Here is a 14,810-nt window from a genome sequence, read left to right as displayed (position 1 = left end):
TAGAAGCAGCCATACCACTGCCATGAATTGAATTGGATCCCCAAAATGTGCCCATTTGATGAGGGCCCGTTGGCTCCCAAACTTATTTGGGCCTGGAGCCCCCTTTTCAGAAAGCAAAACATGACTGAGCACACACACACACACACAATAATGAAAAACTTCTGTCCTATAGCCTACAATCCAGGAGCCAGTGTGGGCATTGTTTTTGCAGCCCCCGGGGCCATTGCAGTGCCCGCGGGGCAGTACCGTCCACTCTGGGAGGCACTGGGCTAGGCAACAGTTCCTGGTGCTATGTGGTTGCGAACTGACGTCCTGGGTCTCCACCTTGTGAATTGTTCATCTCCATTTTATATGCTGCGAATCCTGACTTCTGTGTGTTCAGTAGGCAGGCTTAGACTCTAAACGTTAGAGGGAGGTGGGGTTGGATAGATGTTTGGAATGAACTTCTTTGTCACTAAAGATTCCAAAGCCATTTCACTTTTATTTTCCTCCTTCCTTTTTTAAAAAAAAAATCATTTCATTGGGGGCTCGTACAACTCATCACAATCCACCCATCCATCCATTGTGTCAAGCGCATCTGTACATTTGTTGCCCTCATTCTCAAAACATTTGCTTTCTACTTGAGCCCTTGGCATCAGCTCCTCATTTTTCCCCCTGTCTCCCCCCTCCCCCCTCCCTCATGAACCCTTGATAATTTGTAAATTATTATTTTTTCATGTCTTACACTGTCCGACATCTCCCTTCACCCACTTTTCTGCTGTCCGTCCCCCATGGAGGGGTTTATATGCAGACCATTGCGATCAGTTCCACTTTTCCTCCTTTTTATTGGCCACTCGGACCAATATTTAGGGGAGTAAGGAATCTGGAGGGGGGTTTTATTATTTTTCAAGGCTGTGAGCCTTCACTCTTGTTTGTTTTTGTTTGCTTGCTTATTTGTTTGTTGTTGTAAAAGAACATCTTGCATATAATGATACAGTCAGCTCAATAAATGAAATCCGTTAAGGCCCTCCTGATGTGCCTCCCTCTCTTTCCTTCCTTCCTTCTTTCTAACCTTCTTCTCTCCCTCTGTAATTTCCTATCCCTCCTCTCTCACCCTGTCCCTGGCCTCCTTGTGATCATCAAAGTCTTATCTCTGGGTGTAAAACCCACTGTGGGAAACAACCACAAAGAGTGCATTCGATAAACCCTCAGCATTCATATCTTAGGGAGTCTGGGAGGCCAGGGAACCTTCATGTTGGAGGTGCATCCCGCTCACAGTCTCCTAAGTAAAAGTTATTCCCCTCAACGTCCCCCCATAATAACGCCAATTTTGAAGTGCAACCACGGGGTTACTACTCTATACGTTTGAAGGTCAACTGCTTGAAGACTACTTGTCTGAAGGTTGTCTGGCAGCAAGAGTAATCAGACCCTATTGTCTGTCCTACCCTAAGGAGGGCCCACTCCCTTCTGATAAGGATCACTAAGGTCAGGCCACCATCCTGGCTCTAGAACCAACCCATCTTGTTACTTTCCGGTCCTATGTATGCCTCTAGTGTCTGCCCTTTCTGGTGTAGTATACCTGTAGCTCTTACCCCTGTGTTATGTGTATCCCTCTAATATGCCCTTTCCTGTTCCGTATGTGCTTAGTGGGGCTTGCATGCCTGAGATGACATAAGGCTGGAGAGAACTCCTGTCTCACTCTGGTTCTGGTCTCCATCGTTAGAGGTGAGCCCTTGCGTGCTTTGTCTCATGTCTCTTAAATGTACCCCTCAATCACACAGCCGCCCCCTAAAACCCATCCAGTTTGGGGGCTGGACTCCACAAACCGCATTTCTTTTGCTTTGTTTTTTCTATAAACTGACTAAGGGAAAAAAGAAAATGATTAGGGCAAAGAATGTACAGATGTGCTTTATACAATTGATGTATGTATATGTATGGATTGTGATAAGAGTTGTATGAGCCCCTAATAAAATGTTTTTTTTAAAACTAAGTTTGTTAAGTGATAATGCTCCCTAGTTTTGTCCATGGCTTTTGATGTGTAAGAGAGCTGTCACTGTTTTTTATTGATGCCTAATATTCCATTGTATGAACAGAGTTTGTTTACCCATTCCTCCATATTCAAAGTTATTGGTTGTTTCCGTGTTTTTGCTATTCTGGAAATTGCTGCAATAAACATAGGTGTGCATGTGTCTGTTCGTGCTGTGTTCTTGATTTCTTTAGGGTGCACACCCGGTAGAGAGGTTGCGGGATCATGAGGTCCTTGTGTTTGTATTTGTTTAAGGAAGTGTCTACTGAGTTCCACGTTAGTTGCACAATCCTACAGTCTCACCAGCAATGTGAAAGCACTCCTCTCTCTCCGCATCCTTTCTGGCATTTGTTCTGTTCTGTTCCATTGAATGTTGCCAAGTGTCTGTGTGAGGTTGTATCTCATTGTTGCTTTCATTGGTATCTCTCCTACTGCTAATGAACACAAACATTTCTTCATATGGTCGTTGGCCAAAGAACAGGGTGTGTTTTGAGTCAGGGCCTTGTAAAAAGGCCAGATTGAAACCACATCCTTCTATCTTACAAGAGCTAAAAGGGCAGAAAAGTGAGCAGAGAGAGGAGGGATCTGCCCACCACCAAGGAAAGAGGGTCAGGAATGGAATGTGTCCACTGGACCCAGGATTCCTGTGCTAAGCAACAACTAAACCTTGGGGAAGACGAAGCCAACACACGTGAAGAACCCCAAGTGAGGTCTGCGGATGTTAAAAGGAGAAGTGCGTTTTGTCAGAGCCGCAGAGAGAAGGCCTTCCCTGGAGCTGGCTCCCTTGGTGTGGACTTCGAACCCCCTAACGGTGAGAGGACCCGGATCTGTGCCTTTAAGCCATCCACCTGTGGTCTTTCTGTTAATGCAGCACTCGGTACCTAAGACACTCACTGCTAGGTATCTGCCCAAGAGATCTAATAGCAGTAACACAAGTAGACAGATGCACACCTATTTTCACTGTGGCATTGTTCACCACTGCAAAAAAGAGGGGCAAATAGCCTAAACCTGTCATTAGCTCAATGGATAAAGTGAGTACATGGGGACGACTACGCACCACACATATGAAGACTAATGAATCTGAAAAACATCATATAGCAAAGGTGACTGTGGAACACATCTGGTGAGTGAAATCAATCCATCACAAAAGGACAAATACGTTATTATAAAAAGTCAAGAACAAAAAAATAATAAAATTAATAAAAATTTTTAAATTAAAAGAAAAAAGTCAAGAAGGGACATAGAGAGAGAATGAGAGAGCAGTGTTTTATGTCTACCAGGGCAGGAGAAAGTGTGAGCAGATTGTCTTAAGATGTGGTGCTCTGTCGAAGATGGGGCGCCATGCCATGGAACTGTTTACATAAAAAATGCTAAACAGGAACCTAACGTGCTGTGTGAACTTCTGCCCACAACACAGTGAAGTTGTGTTTTGTCTCTGAAAGGGCATTGTAGCAGCGGAGACTCCGCTGTTGACTGAGGGTTCGAGATGTGAGTCCACTCTGGGGCTCCTCAGAAGCCACGCCTGGCAATATACTTCTGAAAACTCAGCCCTTGAAGGCTCAGAGCACGCAGTCCTCCTCCGACACTCACGGAGTGGTCATTGGTTCAAATCCACTCGACAGCAACTGGTTGTATGTGTTGGTTTGGTTTGGTCTTCATTTCTTAGTTTACCTGGTCGTTCACTTTATAATTCATATGCTGAACATTTATGTGGGATGTTCATTTTTGGATGCTATATTTTACCATAGCTTCAAAATACCCAGAGGCTGGAGAGACCTATAAACAGGCAATTGTTTTTTTTTCTTTCAATTATTAGTAGTTTTATTGGCATACAATTCATAGATCATAAGATGTAGTAGTTTAATCACATTAAAGAAGAGTTCTGCCATCATCACCATAATCCATTTCAGACCATTTTCTTCTTTTTGTTCCCTCTGTTGGTAGCTGCCCATTTCCTCCCAGCCTTTCCTGCCACGCCTCTAGGTAATCGTTGCTCCAGTTACTGGCTCTATAGATCATCTATCCTGAATTTTATACACAGAAACTCATTCAAAACACAAACAGAAAGCAAACAAACTGACAAATAAAACAGGAAAAACACCGATCTAAAAGAAAACAGGAAATATTAAAACTGAAAGGTAAATCTATAGAGGCAATGACTGGATTAATGGCTTATTGGGGGTCTGGGGAGGGAGGTTGGAGGGGAGCAAATAACATTGAGTGCAAGAAGGAAGAAAATGTTCAAAGGGAGGAGGGGAAGGAGGGGAGAAATGAGCTGATACCAAGGGCTCAAGTAGAAAGAAAATGTTTGGGAACTGATGAGGACAACAAATGTACAAATGTGCTTGACACAATGGATGGGTGGGTGGATTGTGATAAGAGTTGTATGAGCCCCCAGTAAAATGATTTTAAAAATAAAATGTTGGGGCAACTGATTACAAGAATCTACGTATAGCCTTCCCCCTGGGGGTTGGACAGCAGAGGAGAGGGTAGAGGGAGACATCGGATAGTGTAACAAGACAAAATAAAAATTTATGAATTATGAAGGGTTAATGAGGTAGGGGGGAGTGGAGGGGAGAAATGAGCAGCTGATATTAAGGGCTCAAGTAGAAGGCAAATGTTTTGAGAATGGTGATGGCAACAAATGTACATATGCACTTGACACAATGGATGGATGTATGGATAGTGATAAGAATTATACGAGCCCCCAATAAAATGATTTTTTAAAAGAAAGAAAATGTTCTAGAATTGATTGTAGTGATTATTGTACAACTCTTTTTAATATGACAACTATCTATCCACGTGAGGAGTCCTGTTGGCGTAGTGGTTACACAGTGTGTTGCCATCCACATGGTTGGCAGTTCAAAACTACCTGCAGCTCCACTGGAAAAAGACTGGGCTTTCTACTTCCATAAACAGTTACAGCATGGTTCTCAACCTGGGGGTCGAATGACCCTTTCACAGGGGTCGCCTAAGATCATCAGAAAACATATTTCCTATGGTCTTAGGAACCGAGACACCACTCTATCATCTCCAGGTGGGTCCGCCCACATGCAGATACACCCACATACCAGTACCCTGTGTGATGACGTCATCATGCCCACCCCACCCAAATACAGGTGTATGTGACAGGGTTGGCGTCATAATGTACTTATGTGCACCAGTCACAGGTGTAGAGAGCGGCTACTGTGTAGAGAGCGGCTACTGTGTAGACAGCAGCTGCTGTGTTAAAAGCAGCAGTGTTGGAGGTAAAACAACACTTGGTGAATTACAATTACTGCGTGAATGTAAAATCATGTACTGTAACATCAACTACTTCCAAAAAAAAAATCTGTACCATGAGAACTTAATCTGAATGTTGATCAGTCTTTTTTTTTTGTCTTTTTACATTCAGCTGTGGTTGAGGTGAATACTGCCCCCTTGTGATAAGGACAGGTATGGAAAAGAAAACAGCAGAGAACGGTAAATCATAGGAAACTTTAATGAACTGTATTGACTGAACTATGCCATGTATCATCTTTTGTATTACTAAAGCTATTGTTATATATTATTTTCATTAGCAACGAATCATGTAGAGAAGAACGTTAAGAAAAGAAAACACAGTGAGGGTTTTTCACAGTGTGGTTTCACCTCAATAATTACAGCAGGAATTGAGAAACCACAATGTGTTATTTGTTGTGAAGTTCTATCAGCCGAATCTATGAAGCCAAACAAACTAAAATGCCATTTTGAAAGCAAGCATCTGAGCTTTGCCGGCAAGGAGACCAACTATTTTAGGAGCAAAGTTGGTGGATTCTAGAAAGCCAGACTTGACACTGGTGGCAAGTACCACAAACAAAACGTAGCAGCCGTTGAAGCTTCATATTTGGTGGCACTCAGAATCTCCAGAGCTGTGAAACCTCACACCATTGCTGAGGATTTACCATTGCCAGCGGCCAGAGGTATTGTTCGAGTTATGATTGGAGATGAATTTGTTAAGAATTTGATGCAATTTCATTATCTAACGACACTGTCCACAGAAGAATAGATGACGCGTCTGCTGATGTGCTTGATCACGTCATCCAGGAAATTAAATCTGCTCCACTTCCAATATTTAGCATCCAGCTTGATGAACCTACAGACGTTGCAAACTGTTCACAGTCACTGGTTTACATGAAGCATATTAATGATGGCGACTTTAAAGATGAGTTTCCTTTTTAGCAAACCTCTTGAAACAACAACTACTGCACATGATGTATTTGACATAGTTGGCTCATTTCTGAAATAGCATCAGATCTCTTGGGAAAAGGTTTGTGGTGTTTGTGCAGATGGTGCTCCAGCTATGCTAGGATGTCGATCTGGATTTCAACGTTTGGTACTGAATGAGTCACCAAAAGTCATCGGAACTCACTGTATGATTCATTGGTAAATATTAGCAATGAAGACGCTGCAACAAGACTTACAAGAAGTAATGAAAAGCATCATAAATTCTGTCAATGTTGTAAAGGTGAGCACTGTAAACAGTCGACTGTTTTCACAACTGTGCAATGAATCATATGCGCTGAATAATGCTCTATTTCACACTGAAGTGAGATGGTTGTCGAGAGGAAAGGTTTTACAACGTATTTTTGAGCTTCATGATAAACTCAAATGCTTTTTAATCAGAAAGCAAGACCACAGTTCAAAGAACTTTTCAGCAATAAAAGTGAACTAAAGGAAATAGCTTACTTGGTTGACATCTTTGTCATCTTGAATGAGTTAAATTTATCACTGCAAGGACCAAATGCAACATGCCTCGATTTGTCTGAAAAGATCCGATCATTCCAAATGAAACTTCAGCTTTGGCAAAAAAAAAAAAAATGGATGAAAATAAAATTTATATGTTGGCTACCTTATCTGCTTTCTTTGAGGAACATGACCTTGAACCAGACAAAAGGATTACGATGATAATTTCTGTGAAAGAACACTTGCACGTGCTTGCAGATGAAATTTCATCATACTTTCCAAATCTACCTGACACCCATTTGCACTTGCCAGAAGCCCATTCACAGTCACAGTTGAAGATGTTCCTGAGACTGCACAGGAGAAGTTCATTGAACTTATTAACACCGATGCAGCGAGGACTGATTTCTCTACAATGCCAGTTACACAATTCTGGATCCAGTGTTTGCAGTCACATCCTGTTCTGTCTGAGACTGTGTTGCACCTTCTTCCATTTCCAACAACATATCTTTGTGAAACAGGGTTTCCATCTTGTTGGTTATCAAGTCTAAATGCAGAAGTAGGCTTGTTGTGGAAGATGATCTTCACTGTGCTCTTGTAAAGACTGCCCTGAGAATTTCTAATCTGGTGAGAAAGAAGCTATCTCAACCTTCCCCCTGACATTGGCTGTTTACGCACACTGTCGCAAAATGCCACAATGTGGTTTACTGTTGTTATATTAAGACTGTTACCCATGCTACACCATGCTTCAAGACACAATTTCATTTATTTGTCATTAGAAATAAATATTTCACAATATATAATTACATATTGTTTTGTGACTAATCATTATGCTTTAATTATGTTCAATTTGTAACAATGAAAATACATCCTGCATATCAGATATTTACATTACGATTCACAACAGTAGCAAAATTATAGTTATGAAGTAGCAACCAAAATAATTTTATGGTTGGGGGTCACCACACCGTGAGGAACTGTATTAAAGGGTCTCGGCATTAGGAAGGTGGAGAACCACTGATTAACAGTCTTGGAAACCCACGGGGGTCGCTACGAGTCAGCATTGACTCAACGACAGTGAGCGTGGGGGTGGGGTTTGGTTAATTGAAGCATGTGATATGTGAACCATATGTCAATAAAACCATTTTTTTTAAACTAAAACAACTTTAACATGGGTCAAAGTGGAGACCAAATGCTAAGGTGTTACGTGTTAACCTAACGGCATCTACCATCATCCACTTTGCACTGCTCTCTGTCGATGGCAAGGCTGCTCATACCCCTGGAATAGTCACTTGTGCAACCCTTTCAACAGGTGCTCTGTGCATCGATGGCGTGCGCAGAGAGAGTGACCAGGATGTGAAAGCCATCAGAGTGATGGTGAATCGGCCATCTGATAAAGGAGGAGAAGACGCCCTGGTCCAATAGATGGCACTGAAGAACAAAGGGGCTAGATTTTATCACAGGGACAGAAAGCATTAAGACTGCAGGGGCTGTGGGTTGAACCTTGGAGGCTGTGACTGTAGGTGATGGATGATCGGATGTGAAGGAGAGGGGAGCTTCCTGGACACCCCACGTTTCCAGCTTGGAGACTGGGATGGTGATGGCGCTGGTCAGAAACAAGATGTAACCCCTCAAGGGATGTGTGTCACCTGAGACAGGTTGAGACCTAGAGACAACTGGGCATCAGGTGGAGATGCCTTAAAGCCCACTGGGAGAATCAGCTGCAGAGGGAGAAGGCTTCTGAAGTCCTGAATTTGTCTTGAGAAAAACACGGCTGCCCATTGAGGTAAGGCAGATTTTTCTAAAAGGCAAATGAAGCTGTCCCCTGGCCTATCCTACAGTTATCTGATAGTCTCCCTCCTGAAATCCAGCTCTCTATCGCTTTCTAGCTGAGCAGAAACCAGCCAGGTTGCCCGAAGTCACAAAATACTGCAACTTAACTGTACTTGAAAGGACACTGGGCTCTGGGAGCTTTAATGTTCAACTCTGGCCACGACCTCCCGCCCGTGGGAAAGAAGGACCTTCCCAAGCAAGAGTCCCACTGGGGCTCGGTCAGCTCTCTCATTATGCAGAGACAGTGTCTGGAGAACAGGGGTCAGGCCTCTGAGGGGCTGCCCTCAACAGACTCGATAGAACTGTTTACAGAAACACGTCTGTAGGCGAAGAGGTTCACATAAATCACCTCAAATATCTACCCAACTGGAGAAAAGCCATACATCACCCTCCAGACAAATGGAAACAAACACACACAGGAACCTTGGGTCTCACCCAAAGCCTACCTTGGGAAAACACGTCCGGGGCCGGATGGGAAAATGGCTAAGTCTCTATGCAGCTGTGCTCTTTCTGGAATCCCAGCGTTCAGGGCGGAGGTTCAGCTGCCTGGGACTTTATTTCTCCATAAAGTTGAGCTTCCCAAATCCCTATGATGCCCGAGAACAATGTGACTGTAGGCCGCGTGGGTTCCTTGGCACCAAGAGCCGCTCCATAAATCAACGGCTCACTTCTCCTGACCTCAGACCAGTTTTCCCAAGGTGACCGGGCAAAATGAAAGGGAACCTAGGGCTCCCACCTGCCTATGGGATGATGAATGGACTCTGAAATACCAAGAGGACCAATTCTCTAGCGCTGTGTCTTCCTTCATCTCAGGAGACAAGACAATTCAGCCAGGAGGAGCCTAGAAGGAGAAGAGCAGTCTTCCAATACCGATGGAGTTGAGTGACCCGAGGTCCCTTGTGGCGGGCACCAAGCCCAAAACTAAACTCACCGCCCTCCAGGCCATTGTGCAGTGGTTTTCAGCCTTCCTCATGCCACGGCCCTTGAATACAGTTCCTCATGTGGTGCTGACCCTCAGCTATAAAATTGTTTTATTTGCTACTTCATCACAGTCATTTTGCTACTGTGATGAATCGGGCGACCCCTGTGAAAGGGTTTTCGACCCCCAAAGGGGTAGTTAGCGACCCACGGGTTGAGAACCGCTGCAATGGGGACTCTTGGGGACCCTGTAGGACAGGGTAGAAGTGCCCCGGTGAGTTGCTGAGACGGCAACTGTCTATGGGAGTAGAGAACCTGTCTTTCTCCCTGAGAGCTGCTGGTGGTTTCAAACTGCTGGCCTTGCAGTTCACAACCCTACCCAAAGCACATCACTGGTTCCAGTCCAGTGAAAAGTCAAGAGGGCCTCAGCTTACCCCACCCACAGGGCAGCGCCCCCAAGGCAACCATGTGAATCACAGAACCTTAAACCAGCTGCCCAATAAGGGAGGATAAAGGCAAGAAAACTATAGACAAGAGACAGACAGGGATTTGTGCAAGAACACGTGGCAGTGAGGGGAAGTGTGGGGTGCCAGCCCCCACAATCAAATGGGTCCAAGGGGTGGTTGTGTAATTAAAGAGACAACGGACAAGATAAGGCAATTGCTCACCTCCCGCATGGCCATGATCTCGCACAGAGAGGAAGAACAGATTTCCAATTGCTGCTTATATACATTTCAGGGGCAAGCAAGCCCCCTAATTACAGGTAACCACATCCGTAATAGGAAGGGGCTGTACAAGAGGCATGTGAGTGACAGGAAGGGGACAAGCTAGGGGTGTACAAGCAATTGGAAAGGGCAGTGGCACTCGGGGTACACATGTGACAAGATGGATGAACTCTAAAGTCAAGATGGCAGCCTCACCTTGACCCTCCTTTAGTTGGCTTGACCTTGTCTTCGGACTCTCCTTCAGGGAAATAATCCAGCATCCTTATGAGCAGGGAGTGGGCCCCACCTTGGGTGGGACAGACAATAAGGTCTGGTTGCTCTAGATGGCTGATAACCCTCGGGGAGATGACCTTTAAGCAGCTGACCTCCAAGTGTATGGGACATTGACCACGTGTTAGCAGGCAGCATCTTAGGTTTGGCATATAATACAGGGGCTACCTGGGGACTCATCTGTATCCCACAGGGAAGGGTCAAGGTGAGCCCCCAGGGCTTCTGCTGTTTCACCTGGCCTCCCTACACACTTCCTGCAAGGAAGCCACACAAGCAATGCGGCCAAACTCCAACCAAGGCATCCAAATCCCAGCTCCAACTGAGCAATTCAGCTCATCTGCGTCCCTTCTCCAGGAGCCTCGAGGTGAGCAGTGGATCTGGAACTCAAAGGCGCCCTTCAGATGTCAAGCAGGCCTGAGGGACGTAGCCGGTTGGGGTCCGCACCACAAGGGCAGCGGTTCAAACCCACCAGCTGCTCCATCGAAGAAAGATGAGACCATTTGCTCTACTAAAAATGTAAAAATTTCAGCAACTCAAAGGGGCGATTCTGCCCCGTCCTTTAGGGTCACTAGGAGTCGCAATAGACTTGATGGCAGCGGGTTTGGTTTGGTGGGTTTTTATGTGTCAAAAAAACAAACAAACCCACTGGGACATCTAGCAGGGAAGCCACCAAGCCCAGAGGTAGATACACACCAACCCGTGGGATCACGAGGCATCGATGGGATCAGGTATTGGGGGGCATCAAACAACCATTTTGATGCAAACCAGAGGGGTTGGAATGGAGACCCAAAGTCCATCTGTAGACAATTGGGCATCCCCTCACAGAAGGGTCACAAGGAAGGGACGAACCACTCTGGGTGCCATATAGCACCAACAAAACATACAACATTCCTCTAGTCTTTGTTGTTGTTGTTGTTAAAAATGTCTTTATTATCACTTATTATTAAGCACCAGCTTAATAATGGCAAAAATAATTCAAGTCACTCTTCCATAATCTCCCCCAATTCTTGATAAAGCGCGTTTCAAGAAAAGACATGCTCTCTTCTCTCTTCTGTATAAAACTTTATGAAACGAAGGCAAAGGACTGTGTCCATCTTTCTGTCAAATGCTGCCTGTCGCCATGGAGGCAGTGTCTGCCCAAGCTCCCTCTCTTGTCCGGGTCCCGAGAGACTCTTGTGTGTGAACTGTCTCTTCACAAAGCACATCCACCACTTGCCAGGCTTGTCGTTCTGAGGGTCAAAAACTTCCTCACAAGCCTCAGTCCCGTCTCCTGCCTTAGCTGCTGCACGCGGCCCTCATCCTGCATCTTCCTGCTGGTCTGCAGGTCTGGCCTAAATGGCGGTCAGTGGAAACCCGGGCTCTCCGGGGACGGAGATGCCCAGCGTGTACATTTCTAACTCCCCTTGGCTTCTGGATTGGCACTTCTGAGTTTCTTTAGGCATGCGGAAATGTAGAGTGATATGTATCAAGGTCCTGTCTGCTTCCTTCTTAATTTCCTGACTTTTGAGGAAGACGTTGGCCTTGACGTCGTAGATAGCCTCATCCACAATATCTGTAGCTTTTGTTTCTCAAAGAGCAGGTCCTTTGAACTGACTTCTGATAGGTAGCAGGGCCATGTTTCCAATGAGTCTGGTGTCCGGGTCCATGGAGGGGTGGTAGACACCCAGGGTCCATGGAGGGGTGGTAGGCACCCAGGGTCCATGGAGGGGTGGTAGGCACCCAGGATCCATGGAGGGGTGGTAGGCACCCAGGCTGACTCAACTGAGTAATGTCGAGAGCATGGTGATCCATTCCTCTGGTTTTTTGGGTTTTTTAAACATTTTATTAGGGGCTCATACAACTCTTATCACAATCCATACATATACATACATCAGTTGTACAAAGCACATCCGCACATTCTCTGCCCCAATCATTCTCAAAGCATTTGCTCTCCACTTAAGCCCTTTGCATCAGGTCCTCTTTTTTTCCCCCTCCCTCCCCGCTCCCCCCTCCCTCGTGAGCCCTTGATAATCCACAGATTGTTATTTTGTCATATCTTGCCCTATCCGGAGTCTCCCTTCCCCCCCTTCTCTGCCGTCCGTCTCCCAGGGAGGAGGTCACATGTGAATCCTTGTAATCAGTTCCCCCTTTCCAACCCACTCACCCTCCACTCTCCCAGCCTCGCCCCTCTGGTTTTTAATGCTTCCCCCACCCCCACCTCATCACCCCAGTTCTACCTTGCAAATCCAGCGAACCAAAGTATGTACGCTGGTACAGATAAGAGCTCTGGACACACAGAATCCAGGACAGATAAACCTCTCAGGATTAGTAATGAGGGTAGTGCTACCATGAAGTTAGGGGCAAGATGGTGGGACAAGGGGGAGAAAGTGGGAACCAATCTCATAGCTCGCTTGCCCAAGGCAATTAAGTGCCTGGTGAAAGGTGGGCTCTGATAAAAATTAAACTGAGGGAAATAAAAGGGCTCTTTCTCAAGGCTGTTGTGGTGGTAGATCATAATAGTGGAGTGCAAATGGTTATGCTGCCCAGCTGCTAACCATGAGGCGGGAGGTTCAAGGCCACCCAGAGGTGCTTCAGAAGAAAGTTCTGGCAATCTACTTCCAAAACAGCGCGATTGGAAACCGTGCAGCCCAGTGCTGCCCAGACACACATGCGGCTGCCAGGAGCAGGGATCGGCTGCAGACAACTGGTTAGGGGTGGGGTTTACTTGTTCTTTGTTTGTTTTTAAGGAATCGTTTTATTGGAAGCTCTTATAACAATCCAGACATCAAGTGTATCAAACATTTGTATGTTGCCATCATCATTTTCAAAGCATTTTCTTTCTACTGAAGCCCTTGGCATCAGCTCCTCTCTCTTCTCCCACCCCCCACCACCCTACCATCCTTGTGAACCACTGATGAATTATAAATTATTATTATTTTCATCTTATACCATCTGCTGTCTCCCTTCACCCACATATCTGTTGCTCATCTCTCTGGGGTGGGGGGAAGATGAGTAATACTTAGATGCTTGCAATCAGTTCCTCCAAAAGTGGTTTGACTTTAAAATGCATAAGCTGTAAATATGTAGGGGAGCAGAGAGCCTCTCATCTTTCTCTGGTGGGACAGCTGGCAGATTGATCCTTGGATCCTGGGGTTAGCAGTCTTCTGTTTTCCCAGCAGTGCCACCTGGGATTGTCACACAGTATTACGTCAAACAGAGAAAGCCACCAAAGGACAGGAAGGCGTGCCGTGCCGTGCCGTGGCTGCTGGGTTTTCAGAAAGCCTTGATGTTGTCACTCGTGACTGACAGCGACCCTGTGCACCACAGAGAAGAACGGGAGAGTGCCTGGTCCTGTGGCATCCTCCCGACTGTTCAGGTGGACCCCACTGCACCAACCCATCTCGTTGAGGGCCTTCCTCACTCTTCTTACCCCTCCTGATAACATGTCCAAGTGTCATCAAAAGCGGTAGGAACACCTAGAGCACAGTGCTGTGATTTAAAAAAGCTGATTAACATTCAACCACGTCAGGAATATGAGGGAAAATCTACCGTGTTGAAGAAAGAAGTCCACGCTGCACCCACGGCACTGGTGAAAAGCAAGACTCCAGCCAGGAATTGATGGAATACAATTGACGGGATAGTTTTAATAAATGGATGTGATGCTGGAAGTGCTCACTCATCTATGCTACCAAAGTGGGGAGACAGCCCCAGGGCCAGTCTACTGGAAGAGGTCCACATCTGTGCCCATTCCAGAGAAAGGTAACCCAACAGAACGAGGAAATTATCAAACATTATCCTTTAGATCACGTACGAGTAAAACTTTGCTAAAGATCATTCAAAGGGGGTTTAAGCAGTGCACAGTACATGGACAGGGGACAGCAGAAAGTACAGACTGGATTCGGAAGAGGACGGGGCATGAGGACGATCATTGCTGACATGAACTAGATCTTCGCTGAAAGAAGAAAAGCTGTGGCTCATAGTGAATGAGGGGGGAGTGCGGAGTGGACACCAAAGCCCATGTGTAGGCCACTGGACATCCCCTTACAGAAGGGCTGTGGGGAGGAGACGAGCCAGTCATGGTGCAGTATAGCCACGATGAAACATACAGTTTTCCTCTAGTTCTTAAATGCTTCCTCCCCCCCACTATCATGATCCCAATTCTACCTTACAAATCTGACTAGACCAGAGGATGTACACTGGTACAGATGGGAACTGGAAACATTGGGAATCCAGGGCGGTTGATCCCTTCAGGACCAGTGGTGTGAGTGGCGATACTGAGAAGGTAGAAGGAGGGTGAGTTGGAAAGGGAAACCGATTACAAGGACCTACATATGACCTCCTCCCTGGGGAATGGACAACAGAAAAGGGGGTGAAAGGAG

At 45.8% G+C, this 14,810-nt stretch overlaps 1 pseudogene; it reads right to left on the bottom strand.

Annotated features, from left to right (window-relative positions):
- Nucleotides 1-11,474: 11,474 nt before the first annotated feature.
- Nucleotides 11,475-12,182, bottom strand: LOC142460066 (actin-related protein 2/3 complex subunit 3 pseudogene; annotated as a pseudogene).
- Nucleotides 12,183-14,810: the final 2,628 nt, after the last annotated feature.

The sequence above is a fragment of the Tenrec ecaudatus genome, chromosome 1 (assembly GCF_050624435.1).
Source record: "Tenrec ecaudatus isolate mTenEca1 chromosome 1, mTenEca1.hap1, whole genome shotgun sequence".
Taxonomy (NCBI): Eukaryota; Metazoa; Chordata; class Mammalia; order Afrosoricida; family Tenrecidae; genus Tenrec; species Tenrec ecaudatus.
Note: the sequence above shows the minus strand (reverse complement) of the source record. Positions and strands in the feature narration are given on the sequence as shown.